The 25,962-nt window shown below is 37.1% G+C and overlaps 1 protein-coding gene across 3 annotated transcripts in view; it reads right to left on the reverse strand.

Moving 5' to 3' along the window:
• The window catches only part of TMEM200A (transmembrane protein 200A), a 50,484-nt gene that overhangs the window by 18,562 nt on the left and 5,960 nt on the right, over positions 1–25,962 (reverse strand). Inside the window, exon 2 of one of the 3 annotated variants that reach the window (XM_015858550.3) lies at positions 14,365–14,434. The exons of the other annotated variants lie outside the window; for them this stretch is intronic. The gene's annotated coding sequence lies outside the window, so the exon portion shown is untranslated. The remainder of the gene's footprint in view (positions 1–14,364; positions 14,435–25,962) is intronic. 3 annotated transcript variants of the gene reach the window in all.

Here is a 25,962-nt window from a genome sequence, read left to right on the forward strand (position 1 = left end):
GAGAGATGAACCAGATCATGCAACTATGTGAAAACAGCCTGAGATGTCAGAATGTAATTTAACCAACACAGATGAACAAAGATAAAGATAACAAACAGGAACATGATAGGAGGCCAGGAGAAAGCAAACAAAATGACCTACATAAAGGATGAAGGAACACAGCATATGAGACTGAAACCAAAAAGAAGAGTAGGAGAAGCATCTGGTCATGAGTTTGATTTGTTTGATTTGTAGGAAATGTGCAAGGTCTGTGGGAGTTAACTAGTCAGATGCAGCTGCTGGCAGATTTGGAAGCTGATCACATCCTACTAGTTCAGCTTGAGGATAAGATTTTGTAGAGCAAGAAACTCCTTTTCCCTCCACATCACACTGTTGTTTATTCCTCTACTGAAAGGATCAACCATCGCCTGCCTAGAGACTGAAAGAAGCACTTCATGAGCACTTCATTTAGGCTTCTCATTTATTCTTCATTTTTCATTATTGTAGTGTACACCTAAGATACCAACAAGTAAAAAGAAGAAATACAGTCCTCAGAAAAGTCATGGACTGCTCTGTGCTGATTCAGCATACCCAACCAGTATAGCCAGCATTTGCTAAGAAGTCTTCTGAACACTTCTAAGCATTTACCAGTTATGTAAGCTAGGTCTCTTGGGAAAGTGCTTGCATCACCCTGGTACATGTGTGTGGATTCTCACACTGTCTTGAGATCCCAGGGTGTGGTTGTAATCAAGGCACATCCAAACCGAGAGTGTTCCAAATTCCAGTCAACACTGATGCTACTGCCTTTGAAATAGCTGTGAATTTGAGAAAATGTTTTGCATGGGTCTTCTGCAATTTTTCACAGCTGAGTTGTTGAGTGGGTGAAATAGGGGGTCAGAAGAGAGGACACTCAGAACATCTATCCTGTTTCCCTGAAAATCTAAATTTGGAGGAGAACGACCCAAAGATAAGATACTTACCATATAATCAGAAAGTTTAATCTTCTGTACTATCAGGAAATAAGTGAAATCACGTGGGTATTTTTGTTGGTGTTCTTATTGGCAAAATTCCATTAGTTACAATGTTTTACTAAGGACGTTAGAGGGACTTCTTGTCAGTTGCAAATTGCAAACATGAATATCCCTAGCATTGCAGATTGGCTGGAAGCTATATTTAGACTTTTCACTTGGACAGTCCCACTCCATCCAGTTCCAAGTCTCATTTTCCAAGCCATGGAGAGATGTCTGTATAGCAGATCTTTATTACTGCATAGTGATAACATGCTATAGCCTTTCTGTGCCACTTACACAAAAGAAGCATCCCATACACCTATGAACAGTCAGCATCAATACTAAGCATAATGGTTGATCAAAGGCTGACAGTAAATGCCTTTGTCATGACAGAAGCACAAAAGTCAGCTCCTCACTGCCAAGCACACTGAAAGCAGGGACACAGAATTAGAATCTTAGTAGTTGGTATTTGTCTGCTTTATTTAAGCTGACTTAAATCAGCAAACAGAAACACAGCTGTTCTGTGTCAGATCAAAATCCATATGTAGATCCAGAAATTCAGCCAGAAAATCCCACATCTGACAAGCAAAAACTGATCAAGTTCATAGAAACTGTGCACACACACTATATGGAACAAGTGCAGTATCTTAGTGAATTCTGAAATAAGAAAATCCTAGATGAGTCATCCTGCTTTGTGACCAGTGGGACAGATTTCTAAATAATCCCCAAATTAGCTGGGAAGGAATTCTCTCTCCTCTAGCTCATAGGTCATACCAAACAACACACTCTCACACATAGTCCACATGAAGAACATTTCTTGACCAAATATTCTCACTTAAACGAAGATCCCTACAGAAGTATCACTAAAAAGAGCTAATGATAATAACGATATAATCTGCTGGTGCCATAAATTTCCCATGTGAACCACCTCACAATGACCAGTCTATGTAAGGAGATTCCAACTTTCTTTCCACCTGAGATATAACATGGATCACATAACATATAAAGCAGGACCACACCGTCACTCAGCAGCTTTCAGAAATGCTGATATATTCATGCCACTCTAGAAGTCTCAAATACTAAGAGCTCTGAGAGGCGGCTAGAGGTTGAGATGTGAACGCATTGCCTTATTGTAGCTTGGAAATCCCAATCCATGTATGAAGCAGTGCGCTACTTCCCCCCTGTTTTATTCTGCTATTGTTTATACTCCTGAATAAACACAGTGATACCTGTTCCTAGTGAGTATCACAATCCTAACTGCATTACCCCACAGAGTAGTACTTGTTCCAAAAATATTACTGAGGAAGGCTGAAGAAATGAAGTACAGCCAGCAGAACATTTCTATGAAACCTTCAATTTTCCAGCACTTCCTGATTATCTTCTGATCTGAGCTCTGTGACCCAGATGAGCATTAACATTGATTTTTGAATTTAATTACAGACACTCTGGCTTGAAGAACTGTGACATGCTGAAATTCAATTGAATTGGGCTTGCCCTGGCCTCCTCCTAATCCTGTTCTGATTTTCATCAGTGCAGGCTACATTTATCCTTCTCCATTCCTTTACAGTGAACACAGTATCCTATTTGCATCTGTGATGCAGCACTCCTTAACTATATGCCCTGCATCAGATTTCTGTGCTTCACATCATAGAAGCATACTGCTTTAAAAAAGCAAGGGCAATAAGAACAAGATGAATGAAGGGCAAGTAAGAACTCAACATATGTTTCGGAGAGGGATTTACAGATCTAGATTTGTATAGGGCTGCAACAGGTAAATACTATTCAGAACATCTTTATTCATCTACATTTTTATTTCTTTTATTCTTGACAGTAATGTGGTTCTACTGTAGCTCAATTTTTATGAGCCTTTATTTCACTGATAATGTAACTAGGTTACATTCAATGAGTGCCAAGTCTTGAGGGTTGATTTTAGCCCCATGGGATGATGACAAATAATCTGTTTACTCCACTGGCTCATAGAAAGGGTAAGTAATAGATGCTGTTTCAAGCTAAAAAGTCCTGATTCATGTTTTCTTAACCATAAAATCATAAACAGACCTCAGCATACTTGAACTTATTCTTAGTCAGTATCATATTCTAGGATGTCCAGAATAGAGCTATGAAAATGTCATCAGGAGATTATCACCAGTAGTATCTATAAAACGTCTAATGTGTTTCCTCTTCAAAGACATTACCAAAAAATGCAACAAAAAGCTTAGGGCAAAATTCTGGAGAACAATCCAGGACCTTTTTCAGAAGTTACCTGAACGTTCAACCAAAAAGGAAATTGAGTGTCCAGAATACTTTGAAGTTTTTGACACTTTTGGAGTCTGAGCCTGCAAATAAGGCAAGTTTTAGCTTTAAGCATTTGAGGATTAAAGTGTCCAGTTCTCAACTATTAACCGTGCTATAGCTTCCTACAACACCATCCTCAAATTCCTATTTACTAATCACTAAGTAATTAAGTTCTAACTGTTCCCCTAGACAGCTATTCCGTCCTCAGTCCTGCCTTCACATATCAGCTTTACAAAGAACTGGTTCATAGAAATTCAGGTAAGCTTTCAGCTGATGAATGCACATCTTGCTATCCATTGATCTGGGCTGTAGGGCCCATCAGTTTTTGTTAACAGAAAAATGCAGAAAACTATTTTAAAGAACAATTTGCCAGCTGTATTGTTTGCTTTAATAATATGCTTTTAAGGTGATGCTGTCATTATTTTAGACAATTTTTAACTAGCTTTCAGTATTCATTTCAGCAGTCCAGAGTGATGAACTGCACACTAAAAGCAGATTCAAAATATGCTGAATTATGCCTAAATTTAAAAATTACTCCTTTAAATTGGAGTAGCCTCTATGTAACAACAAAACATAGGATGCATGTTTGTACATGTAAAAAAACTTTATTAATTCAGAAAGCATTAGCAAAGTGACTATCAAAGATTTATCACTCCTTTTCCTAAAGTCCCAGTCTAACTGAAAGGTCTTTCAATTTTCAACATATTTCCTTGCAATCCATACACAACCTGTGAAATTCTGAAGAATTCTCTAAAAAATATTAAGAGAAGGAAAAAAGATTAATAATAAATGCTCTTGAAAAACACTATTATCAAATATTACTGTGAAGTATCATCTGCAGCAATAGTTTCTTCACAAGCTATCTGTCAGATGAATATTCATCCTGGTGAGCTGGCATCAATATTATTAACATGCTTAGTAACAAGAATGTTGAAATATATGAAAATTCAAAACTATGAATCTTTCTATTGTCAAACAATTGATTACACAAGAGATACGGTAGAGCATATTACATTTAGTTTTTATCTGTTTAAACAAAAGGAGTATAAACAAATAAAGCATTGTTTATCTTTCCTTACTGAGGCTGCTTTGTTGAAATATTCAAGCTGGCCCCTAGACACTGTCTTCTTCATAAGGATCACTTCACATTTAATATTCAACTGCTCAGTAACAATTAATTGTGTTCTTTTTCCACACAAAATTAAAATGAAACTCATGCTTTGTACCATATCAAGTACAACACTTCTACAATACAAACTCCTTACAATTAAGTGAAAATGTTTCCTCAACTCTTTTAAAATCTCTCTTCAGTGCTGCTCCTACAGTCAAACTATAATCTAGAGAGAAAACAAGTAGTTTAGTTCATTTACTGATGATAAAGATATCACAAGATGTTGTTTTTAAATGTTCAAGACCAAAAAAGACGTCAAGTTCATTACATTGAAATCAGTATCATTTTGTAGTATCTTTTAATTATTCTACTGCCTCCATTTTAAGAGTATTTTTCCCAATGGGATCACTCTGACTTGACATCTAGAAAGACTCTCCTTGCTTCCAGCTCCATTTTACTCCTGGATGATTTGTCCTCATTTGTTTTTGTGCCACATTTTCTGAGACAGTTGAACCCAACTACATTTTCGAGACAAGCTGCATCTGATCGTGAAATAGCTCGCTGCTCTCTAATGAAATGATTTGTTACAATTTCTTTCTGAATTCCCAATGGTATTAAACAGGACAGATTCATCATTTTCTAAATTCTCTGAGCACTTGATTCGTCAATCCACCAATACACTGAAATGCATGCTGAACGTCAAGAATCTGAATATTGGAGCTGACCTTGCCATCATTACAATCTAAAATGCTCCCTGCATTGCTAGGTGGAAAAAATACCCTCCATAACTTGCAGACTGATGCCAATGCAGCAGGAAACCAAGACTGGATTGAATCCACTAGGGTTGGATCCTAATTCTTTCCTATTACTTTCCTGAGAAAACCTGCTGACAGTTTTAATATAAAAGATTTACTCAGAGATGCGAAGGAACTCACATAAGCAAGTGCTATTGAATGGGAGTGGTTCTTTCAAATGGACTGGAGGTATTAAAATTTCCACAGTTTCTGCAATTTACTTTTTTACTAATTGATGAGGACATTTGAGGAAAACTCTTGATCCTGTCACATACAGTTGAAACAGATCTACATTTTTCATACTTGTTTCCTTTTGCTGATTTCTAGATTATTTGGGATTTTTATTTTTCTCCATGCTGCCCTGTATTTCCTCACTGTCACCTCAGTTATCTTCTGAAACCATTTAACATGTTTTACAACTATGATTAACTATGATTACATAGAAAGAAAACCAAGACTAGTCTTTCCAAATCCTGAAGATGTTTTTACTCAGCTAATATACATAGCTATCTTCAACAAACTCTAAATGGCTTGAAGTCCTTCTCTAACCATAAGGACCTGATTCCTTCATAACCAAGAATATACAACGTCTTATATTCTAGACTACAAGTTGATAATAACATAATGAAAGCATGTATATCTGCTGTATTAACTTAAAATCCAACTTCAGGACAATTATCCAGTTGTAACAGATAAATCTGTGGCAACTTGACTACAATGCAGATAAAATCTTGATCATTTTCCTAAACCTTATTTTTGAAAACCACACTGGTGAATTATGACAGCAGCACACTCATCTTATGCCTATCACGTAACACTTGCAAGAAGCCCTGCGCTGGGAGTTGCAATGCATACAAACCACAGAAAACAAATTTCTCCCTAGCTATTTTTCTTGTAATGTAAAGTGAGTTTGTTTTGATTTTCACTGTAACTGCTAGAAATACTCTCAGTAATTATCTGATTTTTTGAAGCTTACTGAGTTTTTTATTTCAAACTTGAAATATGGAGTAGTTTCCTTTGACTAGTTCTTATTTCTTTACTGTAGTCTGGTTCTCATGTGAGCAAAGAGGAAACACCTTCAAGGCTATCTCAAAGATATTCTATAAGAATATCTAAAGTTGGAAGGGACCCACAAGGAATTTTGAGTCAAGCTCCTGGCTCCACACAGGACCACTCAAAATTCAAACACTATGCCCAAGAGCACTGTCTAAACAATCTTTGAGCAAAAGCTCAAAATTAATTTTGCTTTGACGTGAATTAGTTAAATCCTCTGAACAGATAAAGAATAAAACTTATGTTCAGTTCCTAATCATTGGACAAAATTGACATCATTCTGACTAACACTTGCAAAGTTCCGAGATCAGATCATATACTATACTCTCAGGAGAACATTATTAAAACTAAGATCTACATCTACAGGCAGAGAGATTTAGATGGACTCATTGCATTAAGCATAAACGCATACGTTTTCTTTAGTCACTGCCTGAGTCCAGACACCTCAGATTAATGAAAATTAAATTACCTTATCAACATAGCCAAAATACAGATAAAGAACCTACTGTGTATTCTCATAAATCAAATAAAAGGTACTTAAGAGAAAATCTGTTGCATAACAGCAGTGAATTTAATTATTTTGTTTATCTGTGAACAGTTATGCAAAGATATATATCTTCATATTTGCATCTTGACGTGACTAATGAAAGCACAGGGTTTATCTGCATCTAATTCATTTTAACTTAATATGGCAATGACTGATTAATTTCATTTTCTGGTGTGGAGGGCATCCTGTAACATAGCTGATGCTGTTTGAGTAGCTCTGAACTTAATTATCTCCAAATAGAAGGCAAAGTAATAGGTATAATTTTTATCTCTCTTTTTCTTTCCTATCTCTGAAATCACCTGCTGTAAATCAGAACATTTTTCAAAGATTTATGTTTAAGCAAATGCTTCTCTTACTCAATGCACAGTTTTCAACAGGAATTCTGCATTAGTAAGGCAAGTAAAATTTGATCTGGAACTGACTGATAGGATTGTTTTTACTATAATTTATCTAAACTAAATTAAAAAGAGAAATACTGTACAATTTGAAGTGCAATTCTACTTTTCTAAGTGCATATAAAATTATGACTCGCTTTTATTTAAATCTTGAATGTGCAAAGAATACAAAATGATATTAAATTATATCAAATGATATCAAGTTTTTCATCTACCATGAAGCAAGGTATGAATACCAAATAACTACCTTGTGGTCAGAAGACACTAACAATGAGATCTCTTGGATAATGAGAAAATATATTTACAAACGTTCTCTCTCAATAGGGAACAAAGGTTTCTGGTTCAATTTCTAATTATTTTAAATAGCATTCAGAGCACTACACAGTGTCACCTAAGTGTTGTTCCATTCCATATTTGTGAAATGGAATCTTGAATTATGAGCCATCATCAAAACAATAAATTAGATAGGATGACTTAGTCGCAAGAACTAAGGTGGCTGCGAGACTACTGGGTAAAATTCTAACATCAGTTGTAAAATTTGCATTGACCTTAACAGGGCAAGACACCTTCACTTGCGGGTTGAAATTTTATTATGCAGATATTCTGAATCATTCCTTTCACACATGCTGTTGTAACTTGGAAACTACAAAAAAGGTGGACAACACAACACAGGCAAAGAAAAAATGAGGCATGCAGGAATGAAAATTTTTAACAGTGGTACAGTTTTTCAAAAATAAAATATAGCTATTTTGTAGAGGACATTCAGCAACACCTGAAACACACCTCAGTGTTCTGCATTTTTAGCTGCCTTTATGCTGAGAAACTTTAGGCAGAGCTGCCCTGCAGCGATCCTGAAAATATAGCAATATGGAAACTGTTTGGAGTTTATATAAATAACTTTTGGCTTTCTCACCAAAATCATAATCAACCTAAAGTATTTCTGTGTCAAACAAAATATTTCTTCTGCATCTTATCACCAGCTTAAAAATATGAGAACTACCCCAAAAATATCACCTCCTATTTTATTATGCTGGCCTAGGACATCAGAGGAGGATGTTGGTGGTATGGCAGAAGAGGGCGAATCTTCCCAGCAGTGTTCTATTACTTCTGTGACAGATGATGACAGGTGACAGCAGAGGGGCAGTCTGACAGAATGGTATCTGACATATAAGTGCATATAAAGCAAAGGTGTGTAACTGGAATTCCTCCATACAGAAACAATGACACTCATACACTGATCAACATTTGTTGAATGCTAATTGAGACCGAAGAGTGGATGTGAGCACAGTGATGTGGCCAAAGCATTTCAACAGTGGCAATAGTAATGTGAAAGATGAGTCATATTCTTGACAGCCATAAAGAAAAAGGTTTTATTTTCAAAACACCAAAACTATTTTGGCTGCTTCCAATTCTGCTTTTTGTTGTTATTAATTTATGCCAAAACCACTTTCTGCATTTAGTATGGACACTCACACAGTTGCTTTAAAAAATAATAATCTAAACCACCTTTCTTGCAAATAGCATTAAATAGCAATAATGCTGTTTAATATACATGTAGCGTACCCTCTATTTTAGTTTTACCTCATTACAAATTTTTGAAAATGGTTAAATAAAAAGATGATGAAAAGAGACACTACAGCAGCTCTTCTTTCATATTATTGTCAACACCGAGTCTGAGTGAAATGTTTCGCACGTAAAAGTGACTCTTTTAACCAAAATACTGCATGTATGGAATGACTCATGTTATAAATCACACAATTTCTGTCAAAAGAAAGAAAAATGCTGCACAGGACTGACATTTGTCTGGTTTAGAAAAATCAACTGTTTTTATGAAATGCAATTTCACTCTCCCTGGATCATGCTGCTCTTCGGAAACATCCTTATAACACATAAACCATTTTCAGATGCATGTATTACCACCTGTCACAGACTGCAGCCAAGACTGCTCCCTGAGCTTTTCCAAATTCTTGTCTTTACTATGGAACATCCTACAAGCTTGCCAAGAACTGGAAAGTCGCTGCCCAACTACAGCAGATTTATTAGAGGTGCTGAAGATATTTATGGCAGTGACCAGTTATTTTCTCTTAATGTATCCCATTGTTCTCTCACTGCAAGCTACTCCCAATTGCCAAAATTTTTGTGTATTCCTGTTTGCTGGGTTTTATGAAGACTGGAATTTTAAGCAGAAACTGCAACGCTACTTCAAATCAGGAAGCTCCACCAAATGGATGTTCTCAAAGGGAATTTTCTTTCTAAACTTTATTTTCACTACAATTTTATGTCAGGCAATATATGTCCTATCCTAGACAGGATGTTGCTAAGGAAAGCTTCCTAGCAGGATATGACAGGCTTTATGACAGCCTGCTACAGCTTCCTCTCCTTCAGAGAAGGCCATATGCATCCACTGAAACTCCACCTGCTGCATGGGGACTTCAAAACAGTATTAACTGAAATTCCATTAAAGTCCTTTTTGTTCCTTATTTTGAGCTTCCACCCTGGGATCATATGTGGGATGATAAGCAGAGGAATAGAACAGATGGAGGAAACAGATGCCACCTCCAGACACAGGTGAAAGGCTATCATTAAATTCACGATTCCACAACTGCCTTTATATCATCACAAATATCCTTGGCACTGACAGTTGTCCCCTGTACCTACCCCAATTGTAACTGATAACTGCTGTGCACTTCTTTATCCCACCTTTAGCACTCATAACAATATTCAGTTTTCTGATTATGAAAGTTCCTTCAATTTGTATAAAATACCCAGTGTATAACTGGAAACACTTGACAAGGGACAAATGTTAACAAATAAAACATCACTCGGAACTGAGGTCAGCACAAAATGATAACAATCCTAGATGACCTCTAATTGAAAGCAGTAGCAAAGCTACTATAATAATTGATACAGGGTTGGCCTATAAATTGTCAGGGATCAGCAGTGCTATGTGTTGTGCACTTTGGCCCTAGGTAATTTGAAATTTTCAGCCTGCAACACGTCATGGGGAAAGGAAGTTGATTATGCTGACTTCTCAAAGCAAACAGCATTCAGGGCAAGGCCTAAGTCTTGATGAAACCTCTTAAAACTTAACCATGGCTAAAGAAAGAGGGAAAAAAGAAAAGAAAAAACACTATATTTTCTTTTTTTTTACTTTTTTTACTTGTTAAATTAATGGCTGAAAAGAAATTGAAAATGGTCCCTTTCTTTTTTTTTTTTTTAATTTTGTGGATTTTGTGCATATTTGCCATTTATTTTTATATTTATTTATATTTATTGTACAGTAAGATACTGTTTCCTATGTGATTTTTTCAGATTGCAGCTTTTAAGATGTTTTTTTCTATAGTGACATAGAAAATGTTAACACTTTTTGTTTTACAAGAGCACTCAAGTTCCAACATTTAAAACAAACATTAGGCACTGATTTCCAATGCTTTTATGTCTCCTCTTATTTTTTGAATACACAGACAATAGGTATTTGAGCTAGAAGTACACCATAATCACTTGTGCCATAAAATTGGAAATAATAAAAAAAAGTATGTCTTCCAGGAAAAGGCTTAAGTAACTGCATGATGCAGTATTAGTCTATTGAACTGCCAGACAAAAGGCAAACAACAAATCCCATTTTCAAAAGCTAAACTGCTTAGGAAAGACTATGGCAAAGAAGAGGAAAGCCTGAGCTCCTGTAATTCAGCTACCAAGATATCCATCTTCTAGATCAGTGATTTTTGAAAGTTTAATGTTCTCAGATGCCTAATTTTTATTTTTATTTTTATTTTTTTCCTCTGCTACCTTCTCTGGAATTTGTTTTCCTATTCATCATTCATGAATGTCTTGTTCATAGCCCATCTTCCTACTCCCCTTGCAGACCAACGATCGCATGCTGAAAACCACAATTATAAATTCAGAAGACAAAATGAACTGACTTTTAAAAATAAAACTAATTACAGTTTTAGTGGAAAGGTAACTTTTCGAGGCCAAATCCCATTGTCCTCATCCCACCATATGCTCACATCTCCAAAACTCATAGGGCCTTGACAGACTGCTACTGAAAGTCACTGCCCAATCTGGTCTCACCTCTCTCCATGTCTCCACCAAGTAATTCTATCAATCTTTCTAGCAATCTGTTTTACCAACAGCCAGATGTCTTAAGCAGTCTCACTTGTGCTAAGAAGCAAATCTTCTACACAGATGGGTCCAAGTCCTCCATGCTGCCTATGACTGAATCATGTGCTCCCTATACTCCCTGCTAGGAAACCCTTGGCAGTGTCTGAGATAGACAATTTCCTTTAGCTAAGAAGATGTTTCATATGCATGAAAATGTGGCAAGTACTATAACAAATTAAGATAACAGAGCATACCTAATCAGAAGAATGAAAAGTGAAAATTAGAAGAAATCAGTGGTAATGAAAAGCCTACTATGAAGCATTTGCTCACTAGAATAAAGCAGCCATACATTAACCTTAAACTAGCCCTGAAAGTTAGTGGAAAAAAAGGAGATAATGTCTGTCTCTAAGACGATTTTCCTGTTGTTCACAGTATTTTTTAAATATATACAGAGCAACCACAAATGTTCGCATTGTCTGCTTATTATTCAATTAATCTGTGTTAGTGAATAAACAGTCACACCTGATTTATTATTTTCAACAGTGTCTCAGAATTCAAGATTCTATTCCACATTTGCAAAAAAACACTTAGGCAACAATGTGAAGTCTCTGAATGCTGCTTATCAAAATAGTTACATCTGAAAATGATTTTAAGAACAAAACATCTGCATCTTACTATCATAAAAATCCACAGCTGTATTTCAAGCCATACATATTCTCTCAGGTTATCTACTGAGATGAGGAAAAAACCCAACCTAACAAAGAAAGAAATTGTAAACAAAACTCCCCTGTAACAAAGATATTAATAAGATGCGGCTGAAAATTGGTTCTTCAACATAATCAGTACTTTCCCAGTTGGGGCTATTTTTTGTTGCTGTGACCACTACAGAATACAAATATACCACAGAAGAAATTCTGCTGTGATTTATATTCTGTTCAATGCAGGAATATTGGAAATATTCCTCATAGGAAATCACTCTGGAGCCCTTACTATTTCTATTACAAACAACTCAAGTAAAACTGAGCAGTGCCACTTAACTTGAGTACTTACTGTTAGTATGGATGCCTTTTAAACTTAAGAAAAATACATCTTGTAACACATAGTACATAATGCTGATTATACTCACAGATTATAAAATCCCAGAGGAGGCTCAAAAACAAGACACACAGCATTTCAGATGTTTCCTTTGAATGTCTTTTGATGCTTTTGTAGAAGAAGTTGCCTCCTCACAGTCCTTCACTTCCCTAGGTGCCATCTTCACATTAGCATCTGCCAACATCTCCCTCCTTCCTCAGGAAGGGTCTGACTGCCTCTCGCTTAGTTGCCAAGGATCTCTCAAATCATACTGCCATGTTTCTTTGTTAATCTTTTAGGATCTAGTTGGATCTCTACACACTTTACCTTTCCCCATACACCCTATACTTGGGTTTGTGTGCCCCTAATCCTGTCCATCATATCTGTGCTATGTACTTTCTCCATTCATTTTATTCAACCTTCATTTTTTTTCCTATTTAGGATATGAACCATTCTGGGTGCCAATTTTAGTGGAAGAAATGTAAGATCTGAGATAGAGATCTGTTATGCCAAAAATGTTAGGAGTTGGCATCAATTAGCATTGTAACCGCTATAATGTTTCCCATGCTTCTGAATCCGTGCTTAACAGTCAAGAGGAGATCAAGGAAACAGAACAACAGAACCTCCTCCATTTAACTTTATCCAGTCAAAGATGAAATGCAAGCAACTGGGGGGATTGGTGAGCAGACTTGGGTAAGTCAGTTTCTACCAGCCAAGAGGAAGAAGAATCATAGGGTTCTGGGATTTTAAGAGACTTGTCTGTTACATCACTCCAGGAAGTACAGTATGTGGGTAGCTGCTGAAGGCAGCACCCTGCCTACAAAAGTCTGTAGGAGTGGATATGCCTGAGTGCACATCCCAGGGGTAAGCATTCAGCTTTACCAGCAGTGGAACCTGCAAAAGAAAGAAGCAGTTGTGTCCACTGGTCTGGGACAGAGACCTATGGGTTTCAGGACTGCCCAGGCTGGGCACAAAATGCTGGGCAGAAGGAACCGCCAAACTCTGGAACTGCTGTTGGCAACGACCATCCCTAACAGCCCTTAACAGTTTGCTTAAATCTGGTGTAAAGATGCCTTCAATCCTGCAGTCATATCAACATTGCTTAAGTAACATCAAGGTCTTCTCACATGCCCCATACTACACATTCCATTAAAAAAAATAATAATTATAATTATAATCCATACCAAGAGGAGCTAACCTCTCCCTGTAACACTGCTGAGGATTTTAGAAGAGAATAGTAAATCAACCCATCTTATTTACCCTAGACAAAACACAGAGGTAAGTCAAGGTATGCTATAAGCTGAAGAAACTCATGCTTTGTTCAGCCATTTAGTTATTGAACTGTTAAATGTATTTACCTCAGCTGGAGAAGAATTTAGTGGGAGAGCAGTAGGGCAGCTAACAAGTGCTAGGGTTAACATTCTCCTCCAGATTTTCTATCTGTCCACCAACTATGTTTTGCAAGCTCTGCATAACTTTCAATCATCTGTCTATGCAATTAGTTATCTGAATGTTCAGATTTGTGCTTTGAAAGTACATAACAAGACAAAAGGTTAAATCCTAAGTTCAAGCAACAGGAAGCTGCCATCAGTTCAAATGGAATCAGAATGTTATATGTGACTCAATTTTTCTCTTGTCAGTAATGCCTGATATTTTGAAAAGGCAGCAAAGCAAACAACTGCTACTAGGGTTTATTATTTATAAGCTTAGGAGACTTTGGAGGCTGTCCATTTCAAACCCTAAGAGATCCATTCTTGTTATTCATTTGTAAACATTCATGCTTCAGCATTAAATTGGCTTATTAAAGAATACAATGATAATTGCAGTGGAACTTAAAAATGCTGATCTTTTCATAACCCTGAAAAGTAAAAGACTCATTTTAATGTACCCAAAGGAATTGTGGAACTTAAATTATTATTTCTATAGTGACAAAAGAATGCTTTATGTTTACAAATTTAGCATAAACTTCTACAGAGAGCCTAATTTGTAAATGTCTACTTACCTGCAGTAGCTTTCTTCTTCATTTTGAGGTCAAAGAACTATTACAGTAAATTCTTCAGAGCTGCTGTACACTGTACGTAAAATAAAATTACAGTCTCACAATTTGGACTTAGGAATTTTTTCATTACTGACAGAAGGAGAATGCCATTAGTGAACCTAAATTCCTGAAATTGCCTCCTTTAAAATCAAAGTGATTTTTTTTTTTTATGTGACAAAAGGCTGCTAGAACTGGCAAGAACTTGCAGAAGGAAGCTCAGAATACTACAGTTTTCTATTCTACTGTTTGAATGGTGGGGGAAAATTCCATCACTCCACAGAAACTGGCAGATCTAATTATGTGCAAAATTTCATATGGTTTTGCTTATCAACAAAACAGATGAGCTATATGATGTTTCTAAACTGGTATTTTATTTGAAAGAATGACTCATTCTGTCTTAGCAAAGTTGTTAAAAGGAGACACTTGAACAAGAAGTTGAATAAATACGTTTGTAAGTAGTCCTGTGTAAAGTTTCTAACATTTGTCATATGCAAATGATTCAGCCATTAGGTTATTAGCAGCAGCTAACCCACAGGCACAATGGCACCTATGAGCTTATTCATTAATCAACAATATGTCACCAAAAAATATAACAAAAACCAGCAGTCCATATCTCAAATAGAAGTAGTTGTTAAAACGTAGTAGAAGTATTTGTTTCTTTTTAAGCACATTATTTTTTTTCTCACCACTTAATACTTTCAATTTGCCTAAAAAGTTTAATTCTAAAAATAAAGTAAATAAAGAAGAATTCAATAATGCCTTTCATTCAGCAAGGTCCGGGGATCACAGAGGACAACCCCTTTTCCTCCTCAAGACACATCTGTGTACATTCTCCACAAGAAAAGAATCTGTCTACCTGTAGATCCCCTGAACTCTCTCCCTACATTCTCACTTTCTCCAACAGTGCAGTTACTATCCTATGAAACAAATCCTCAATATTAGTTAAAAGATGTCTCCTAGAATCATAAAATGACTTGGACCAGTAGTATATTTTCATGCTCAGCAAGCTGACTGCAATTAAGTATAGTGCGATCGCAGAGAAAAATATTTTCTCTGGATATCCTTCTAACCTAGGTTTGTCATACGCTTCTGTAAACTAAAAGCCATATTTTGGCTTGCTTCCAGACTTCCTTTAACACAACGCCTGAGGTTATTTTTTTTGTGTTAACATGCATATTCAAATTCTTGGAAATAGGGCTGGTAAGTTCCTCACCTCCATATAGGAAACAGGAAAAATCCTGTGATGGTTTTTATCAAAGTTACACTAAAATATTGTTAGAATGATATTCTGAGGTACACCAGAGATGCCTCACATTGTCTGATGTTCCCAGAGAAATGTTCTGCTTAAGACTGATGATAAGGTCCTAATCCAAAGCAACCTTAAAACAAAGCAAACACTAAAGTCCACTAAATTATGTGGTATATAGTAGAACACCTTAAAAATATGCACAAGTAAAACAACATTTTATTACAGGGAGAACAAAGACTTAATAATATTACTAACTCAGTATGGGTTTTCACTCTTCTCCTTAATTTCCCCTGCTTCTCCTTGTCATGACTCAGTTTTTTGTCCCAAGACCTGAAGGGTTTCAGACAGTACAGTACTGAACAGATTGGTTGGCTGATAAACATTACTATATACAAAAGCTAAAGACACTGTACCAAGTTAATACCTGCTATAGGTGAAAGGTAGTATAGTTTTACAGAAGTAGAAATAAATAAAATGTACATTATATTAATAATCAGTGAATGCGGCGATTTCAAAAAATGAAAATGACTAAATACTAATGTTCAAATAAAACCAGAAGCTTTACATATAAAGCTAGCATGTATTACCAAACACCTGGGCTTAAAACATAATTAGCATATAGTTTACAACAATCATCAGATAGTCTCTGTTGTCAAGCCTTTGAATAAAGAACCAACATCTTTTGAGCAGACCATAATAAGTCTTTCACCCTTTCATTACAATCCAGAATTGCAGCCTCTGGGCACAATTAGATCATGCAATGAGATGCTGTAACCTGAACTCTGAGCTACAGCTAACAAAAACAAATAACAACAAAGCAAAGTCCTACCACCATGGATAAAACATCTCTTCTATATTTCTTTTTGCAGAGGTAGTATTTTCTCCAGATGGCATGATGCAAGTTAAGCAGATAATTAAAATGTCTGACATCACAATGTGTAGACAGAAACAACTACATTTTGCACAGCCAGCTGTTAGATGAAGGGCTCTTCTGAAAACTAAGTTTTGCTATTCACATGCTGGTATCAAGTCCAGCCACTTGTCTGAAGAAGCTGCATCCTAAAGGAAGCGCAAGATAAGTCACTCCTTATGTCTGTCCTCACATTCTGAAATCCAGTTGCTTATCCACATTCACCCAATAGGAGTTATCTTTTAGCATGGCTTGGCGTGATTGACAAAATCCTTATAAACCCACTTGATTAAATTGGACATGAAGTGAACAGTTCTGAGGGAAAATCTTTATGCTCCACTGCTGTCCACTCACTGTTTCCTAACGTTAGCTTAGATCTGGGGCAAGTGTATTAAGTCCAAGCATCTCTGATAGCAAAGTCTAGCAATTCACTAACAGTGAAGTGAAAGATCAGAGTATACAGTTATCAAAATATATAAGCTACATATATTAAATGTAAATTATTCGATTTTCAGGAAAACTATGTTAACCTAGAAGGTCAATTTTTAAAAATCAATATGAGAAAATTGAGTCTCCACATCAAGAGTGCTTGATGTTGTCTCCAGAAAACCTCCTACTTTCTCTGCTCTCAGCACTTCAATGTAAAACAGAGCGATGGTTAACATTCATTATAGTTACATGCACTCCAGATGAACAGTTTTTGTAATTAAAGTCAAACTAAGCATAATGAAATCTCCCATAGTTCACTGGGGGGGTGTTTAGGGGGGGGGGGGGGGGGAAATGCACACAATATGACTTGCTTTCCTTTTTTCCCTGAATATTAGAATGAAAAAAAACAGTTACAAAAATTTGTCATTCTTCAGCAGTTCTTGTTTCCCCCCTGCAGATGTTTTTCAAGAATATCTACTAAAGATGTAATCCTTCATATTTTTCTTCTACTTTCACCCTTCACTGATGCCTTCAGTTCACAGAAAGATGAAATTTTTAAAACTTAGGAAATGATTGCAAGCATTTTGCTTTGAAAGACAATCAAACCTGCAATCCCCCCTAGTGCTTAAAACTGTGCTAATCTTTTAACGATGGGCTAGGCATGAGAATGAACCATGATGGCTTGACAGTTCCTGACCCAGTAGTTTTTGGAACTTCTCCCATGGACCACAAGAAATACTGAAAGGATCACTGGCCTCATTAGGCTTTCCAGTGTTTAAAGGGAGATTACAAACAACTTTTTACATAGGTAGACAGGGTTGCTGGAATGGGTTGCCCGGAGAGGTTGTAGATGCCCTGTCCCTGGTGGTGTTCAAGGCCAGCATGTATGAGGCCCTGCACAATCTGATCTAGTACTTGATCCAGAGGCTGGCAATCCTGCCTGTGGCAGGGAAGCTGCAACCTAATGATCCTTGAGGTCCCTTCCAACCCAAATTGTTCTAAGATTCTATGATCAATGAATATAAAGTGAGACACCTTACTTATATTTACTGGGTTAGTGAGATCTAACCCAGTAAATATACAAGCAACACAATAGTTCTCCCTAGCACTAACAGCAGGTATCAGTTGGAGACTATTCCAGCTGGTTAACTATCCCATAAACATGCCAAAACTATCTTTCTGCAAACATGGTGACTTGTAATTTTATGTCAAAACTAACTATCAGTTAGTAGCCCTGATGGACTTAGACTGTTAGGTATAAAAACATTCTACACACAAGAGGCTTTAAGAAACAAAAGGAGTGCACATTGCTGGGCTATCACTCCTATTCCAAGGAGAAGTAAGGCTCAGTTACTCCTAAACTGCTGAGCCAACAACTGGGAATGCAGGTGGGGGCTCCGTTTCACAGGGTGGAACTCATAACCTTCACAGAAGCGAGAGACAGCTAACCTCATCTCCACAGCCACTAAAAAAGTGCTCACAGATCCCTTTCAGTAAGGCTTCAGCTATATTAATGTCTAACAACATGTCTCTGAAGGGTGCAGACTTATTCACATTAAAAAAAAAAAAAAAAAAAAACAAAACAACAACCCAATAACAACAAAAAACACCACACTTCTTAAACCACTGAATAATTTAGGCTGGATGAGGTCTTCAGTGGTCATCTATTTCAAGGTCCTGCTCAGTGCACAGTTAACACCAACATTCAATCAGGAATGCAGTTTCCACTAATTTTCCTACAGGATGCAAAGGAAGACAAAAGAAAGATTTCTATTTCAACTTAGAAACAGTTCAGAGAATGTTGAAGTGATCCAGTTGTGAGCTGTAGAAGACAATTCAAATCTTTGAATCATCAAAAACATTACCAAATTGCTGGTATGAAGTATTGCACATTAAATGTAAACTTGTAGTGTGACAGCTGCTTCTGACCCAACAGGGTTTGTAGAAATTATCCAGCCTTACATCTGGAACAGCTCATCTACAGTAAACTTGTGAGTACTGGGCCTTGTGAAAGTCACCCCATGTCTGGTGCCCATATTATCTCAGGCATCACAATAGAGAACATAATTTTGTCAAACAGGCTTACCAGCATCAACCCAACTTTTGCTGTGCATAAATAATACAGTAAAGGCATTGTGCAGTGTGTCTGGGGAACTTCAAAACTACTCAGCCACACTCATCCCATTCACTACACCAAGTTCATGCAATCTAAATTTTATCCAAGGAGCTACACGGGAGAGCAGCATTGTCACAACAGTATCAGCCTTTCCAACAACTGTTTACCAATACAGCTAGACGTTTTTGCCTAAAATTAACATTAAGCCATTGCGTTTGACCAAATAATGAACTTAAATAATCAATTTAAAATAATACCTTTGATGGAAAAGTACCATTTAAAAACAAACATAAGACTGTTCCACAAAAAATAAACATGCTCATGGCCAGAAAAGATCACAGTTGTCTGTGTGCTGCTGACATAACTAAGGATATTTAACTCTAACTTCTGTATCATTACTAAAAATGTAACCAATTTCAACTGTTAATTTTTGTTTAAATATTTTTATTTCCAATGCATTTTGGTGCATGAAGATAGCATTTACTGTTAGACTCTGTTCAGGCACCAACATTCACAGAGCTCTTCCCAGTCGGCATACATAATACTGATTTGATTTTCTGTAGCACTTTTCATTCAAAGGTCTCGAAAAACCCTCATGAGTATTTATGACTGATAAGCTTCAAACAGAAATTCCTCCATTCTTCAGAAAAGCAAACTGAGGGAAAAGAAATTAGAGACCATATTTTCCAAAGGAATAAAAATAATACATGAATGAGATGGCTATGAACTTTTGGGAAGGCACAATCAGGCAAGTCATCCAAAGACAGCTTACCTCTCCCATAGGCAAGAACAAGACTCATCATCTGATTCTTCTGCCTCTGTTTCTATAGTGAGACCACTACGATTTGAACACTTTATTTCTACATACTGCTGTATACGGCTTAGGTATACAACTCCACATTTAAAACAGCTCAGAAATGCACAATGAATTTAATACTGGTTCTTGAATTACATTAGCAGTACAAACTGTTCAGCACAGGAATGCAACAGTTTTTATTCCGCTTAAACAACTCTTTCTTCTAAACTTGTTTTCCTTAAGACCACACTTTAAGCCTAATGGATCCCAACCACCACACTCACAGCCAACACAAGTCCACCTTGGCAGCCCTTACCTATGGCAGAGTCAATGAAGATCTCAACCAGTTCCTAGTGACACTGTGGGAATGGACACGTGCATGCTCTGTTACCTCTTTTCACATCAAAACTGGGGAGGAAGAGTTTTTTTCTGGATCACTGAACACTACTGAGCAGATAAAATGACTTAATAGGTTTACTCCAAAACACAGCAAATAGCTATTAGAGCGCATTCTGAGAGAAGCCTTGTTCGCACAGACCTCTCACCCTCACTGCCTCTTAGCATGTGAAGCAGAAGGTCATGTCACAGAGGGGGGAAGAAAATTCCAGTGCTTCTGCCCCAACAGATGGGACTGCAGAGCCAGAAGAAGAAAAGTAAATTATCTGCACATTTCTACACTCTCTCCTACAACTCTAAGCTTATTGCTTAAGCTGACTGGGATCAAAAGGTTACTGAGATTTTTCTACTGTTTTGCAAGTAGGGGATATGGGCTTTCAGCAATGGGCAGCTTTTTGCCAAATGAACATCTGACCTTCTGAGATTTAGTGGCCTCAGACAATCTTTCATATCAGCGTTAAGGCACTTCTAGGAGTTCTCTAAAGAGTATCTGTCCTGGACTATATGAGACATCTTCTCCATTACATTACCATTACAAGTTTAAGTATCACAAATAAGAAAAATCAACAATCTATTTCATACATTGATGAATTTACTTAACCATGCATATTATCCTACTATAATCAAAGAAGGTAGATAGAAATATTCCTCGCTATTATTCTAGCCAGGCACATTAGAAATGTCATTTAGAAATTTAAAAGACAGATGTTTTAAAATCCATACGCTTACAATCATAAATCAACAACAAAAACACCACTGTAACACAGCTTAGATAAACTAGAAAGTCATCTTTGTAGAAAAATACATTCCAGAAAGCTTTAGAGGCTTCAAGATGGCAAATGATTAGTGAAAACTGATTCTTACGGCTTTGAACTAAAACCCTTCTAACTCAAGAGAGTTGTTTTGCTTTACTTGTGTCATGAAAGCATGACTCACAGAAAGCATCTTTGACATTTTTGGGCCATGTAAAAACCAGTACACTGTATTTACTAGGACCATGAGTACCTAACACACTGATTTAAATCCTAACCTTGTCAAAATACATGTGAATTCTGCCTTTCACTTCACAAGGTTAGGATCTCACCACACCACCGCAGCAATAGCAACCAAAGAAGAATTCAGCCCTTCTATGGAGTTCTAGAGATCACAGCAGGAAAAGATGATTATTAACTTGCATCATCCAGTTCTCAGTGTGTTATCCAGTCTTCTAACATTTTTGTGACTTGGTACAATAGCATTCCATTAAAATTAAAAATTCAGACTGATGGAAATGTGAGCCATGACAGCAGAAAATCCATTTTCATATGTATTAGTGGACTGGTGAAAGTTATACAGCTTTATACACTAACTTCGCAGGAGTCACACAGGAGGCCAGCATTTATTTCTCCATGTATTTTCTTCTCTTAGTAGCAAGAGAATGAAAAGGAATACGTGAAACAAAAGAGGAGGGGATAGACCTCTTAAGATATACACACAAGACAAAGTGATGTAGGGACATGGAAAATCTCAAGTGTTTGAAGGATTATTTCAGAGAGGAACATAGTCAGCTATTATCAAGCATTTCACATAGCATCATGCTCATAAGACTCTTACTTGTTGTAATACACACCGGTGTCTTGTCAATATCTACACAATATAGGAGGGTGGTTTGAGTTCACTACCTGATTTACTTTTATTTCTTAGAACACAAGGAGAAACAGGTCCCTAAGCCCCCCACTCTCCTCACAAGAGGATATACATAAGGAAGAGCTGCTTTTTTTTCCTTGAGAAAAGCAGAAAATATCATCAGATGAGCCAGAATAGCCCTAGTAAATTCAGACACATTCAAGTTATGCAATACTAGCTTGGCTAGTCATGTTCTTTCATGCTCCCTGTTCATGAACTATTCAGGCAGAATTAAGATTTGCTGTGCTATAACTATGTCAGCTAGTCTTAGCCAAAACAAACAAAACCCATACTGAGAAGGAACAATTTGAGAAGTCTGACAATAAAGTATCCTGAAAACTAAAACAAAGGCCAAATACGAAATGATTAACAAGAGCCATTTATCAGCTTCAATTTTACCATTCTCCCAAAGCTACAACATGAAGTCATACTATCTTTGAAGGTTCAATGAAAGTCAGGTTGGTTTGTTTCTCAGACTTCTGCTGAGGCTCATATTTTTTGTTTTTACAGTTTGATCATAATGACTAATAGCCACAAAAGCAGACCAGACCTCTTTCCTGAGGCTTTTTTTACTGATATTTTTTTTTTGACTTTATATGTCAAAATCTTCGCTGTCACTGCTGAAGACCTGAGAGTCACCCAAACATATCTTTCCCTTCTAAATTGCTAATCATGGCAAGTGACAACACTCAGTCTCATCAAGGGACACTCAGACTCATCAAAGAAAGGAAACAGTTCTATGATATTAATGCCACATGCATTTCCAGCCACATGACATGGTAAGACCCACTTCTCATAATTCCAGTTACTCAGATAAGAAGGAAGTCTCCCTGCCGCTTGTCTACAACATTATCTGTGAACGTGGGCTTACCCCTAGAAAATAATGTCTGTGACTGCTCTTACAGTACTGACCTATCTTCCCTTACATCTACAGTTCTGTCCTCATAGCATCATTGTATTCATAGTCCTGAAGTTGTCAAAGAATGAACTATATCTGACTTTTAAAGTTTTTGGTGTAAGGCAAAGAAAGTGTAACAGTTTGTGTTTTCTATGAGCTTTCTGTACAGCACAGAGCTACTGAATGTGGGCAACTGGATCTAATCCATGCGGTTAGGCAAAACACTGCACAGCAGCACAGCTTGACAGGACAAAGGGAAATGGCCTCAAGTTGTGCCAGGTTAAGTTTAGGTTGGATATCGGGACAAACTTCTTTATTGAAAGGGTTGCTAAGCACTGGAATAGGCTCCCCAGGGAGGTGGTTGAATCACCATCCCTGAGTATGTTTAAAAACCATTTGGATGTAGTGCTCAGGGACATGATTTAGTGGTGGGTTGTTAGGGTAGTATGGTTGGGTCATGGTTGTACTTAATGGTCTTTAAGATCTTTTCCAATCTGAGTGATTCTATGATTCTAAGATTATTAATATAAAACAATGGATCTCCAATAACAACATCTAAACTAAAAGAAAAAAAAAAGCCACTAAATACTAGAAGGATTTCAGCCACTTGGGTATTCCCCAGCAGACTCTCACTGTTGAAGCGCAACATCCCTAGCTAATTCCAGAACAAATGACTCATCACTAAAATCCTCTAAACCAAACCTTCCACAACATCAGTGCCCCCCTGGCTCTGGTTTTACCAACCTCTCTCCCCATCTGACTTCACAGATTGCACTACTGGAGTTCGGTTTTGTTTGTTTGTTTGTTTGTTTTTCCCCTTGCCTTCCTCATTTTTCCCAGTAGATGCTTCTTCAACTGTAAAGGAACAATTACTGAATTAGAAAATTAAGCTTATAACTGAACTTTGAAGTCCATCATCTCAACAAGTTTTAACATATTTAACCTGTGATTGATGCTGATACCAGCTTCTCACTGAATATTAAGAGACGTGTTAGGCTGTTTCCACAGCACTCAATATTCTGAGCTGAAAATATCCTCCCTTAGCTCAAATCTGAAAACCATGCATGTCAAGCTCTATTCAAAACTCTGCACAGTAACGATTAGAATAATGCAGTACTAGGTCTAACTCCTGTACGGAAGGACAGCAGATCATCTTCTGCTCCAGGTGCTCCCTTTAGCCTCTCCCTTCCCTATCACAGAGTAAGCACCTAGCACCATGTACACTGACTAAAAACAGACATAACAACAAAGGCTGGATATTCTCAAAATTCTTTGGAGAAGGCAAGAAAAGTAACAAACTTGACACAACACAAAGCCATATCACAAAGCACAGTAATAAAACATTTGTAGCTTTAAAGGCAGTATAGGAATACCCCAGTGAAAACATTAATGGAAAGCTCCATCTGGGTTCAGTCTCCCATAACATAATCCTGACTCTGTGATCACTGCACTTCTTTTACAAGAATTACATAATGTATACGACACCTCATCAGAATCTCCAGGTTTCACAAGAAAAAAAATTCTTAATTAAAAAATTTCGCTATATTAGGAACTAAGATGAAAAGGAAACTCAGTCTTAGCTATAAACCCATTCTCCAATACCATATTTTAACTCTACAGAGGACAATGAAAAACTACAAACTGGAGTTCTGCAAAACACAGAATTGTTTGTTCCTAACAAATAAATTCTTCTCTCTGTAATTTCATCGGTAGGTGTATTGTATGTACATGTGGTTTGGAAAACAGTGACTTGTGTCGTTCCAATATTGTATAGCCTATTGAATCTATATCCATCAACATATGTAGGACCTGGCAGTTATTCCTCCAGAGGCACTGGCTAATGAGACCATGTCCCATGAGAATAAAATTGAATTAGAAGAAGAATGGGAATAAACTCCAACACTTGAGGCAGTGACTAAGTACCCTGTGCAGCCTGCTCCAGTGCCCAATCACCTTCTGGTGAAAAATCTTTTCCTAACTTCCACCCTGACCCTTCCCTAACCCAGCTCCATGCAGTTCCCTTAGGTCCTGTCACTGCCACCAGAGAGCAGAGATCAGCACTGCCCTCCACTCCACTTGTAAGGAGCTGCAGACGCTATGAGGCCCCGCAGCCTCCTCTGCACTGGGCTGAAAAACTGAGGGACCTCAGCAACTCCTAACACTCTAGATCCTTCAGCATCTCCATAGGTTGATTAAATTAGCTTAAGTGCATCTTCTGCAAGAACTATTTAATGTCACTTTCATAGATCAATATATTCTGATATACAGTGAAGAAGAAAATAAATAACTTAAAATGCACCTCCAGAATACAACCTCTTCATTGTCAGTTCATTTCATAATCAAAAGATAGGAATGCATCAGAAAAGAAACACCACCATATATTGTTTGTAATTTCCTATTTATTATTTAAGCCTATTTCCATCAACATCATTGAATCTTGCAACATTCACCTTTTAATATACTATTTATTACCTCATAATTTCTCTGCCTTCATTTCTTCCTTCAGCTTCCCCTTTGACATTCACTTTTTCTCTTCTGCCCCTTCTATTTTATTTTTTTCCTCCTTACCTCACACCTTGCTTTCTTCCTTATTCCTACAGAAGTATAATCATACCCCAGGTGAAACAAGTCAACTGTTAAATACACTATCACGCAGGCCCCTTCTAACCTAAATGATTCTAAGATTTATAGCACAAAGTACACATCTGCCAAATCTCACACATGGTATCAGGTTTATTCAGTTGACCTCAAACAATCCTACCATGACATTCATGTCTACAGGACAGTGTGGTTCCTTGGTGCATATCTTATTCCAAAATCAGAAAGTAGCCTGACACCTTAAATACTGAATGTGTAGCACAAGATGGTGCAAAAAACCTATAGCAGCCAAGTTGTGTACACCTTGCCTGTTCCTAGGAACGCTAACTTAGGAAAGCTTCTTTGCTGCAGTATTACTCTGCCCCAACACGCAGTGCTACTCTTTTCCCTCTTCAGAAAGTAATATATAAAACCTACGTTTCCCTGCAGTGTCAATATACGCTGAATTTCATACCCGAGCAAGAGAGAAAGATAGATTGTATCTATTCATGTATCCATGCAGAGA

The sequence above is a fragment of the Coturnix japonica genome, chromosome 3 (genome assembly GCF_054131305.1).
Source record: "Coturnix japonica strain WE chromosome 3, WE-NBRP24, whole genome shotgun sequence".
In the NCBI taxonomy this organism is placed as follows: Eukaryota; Metazoa; Chordata; class Aves; order Galliformes; family Phasianidae; genus Coturnix; species Coturnix japonica.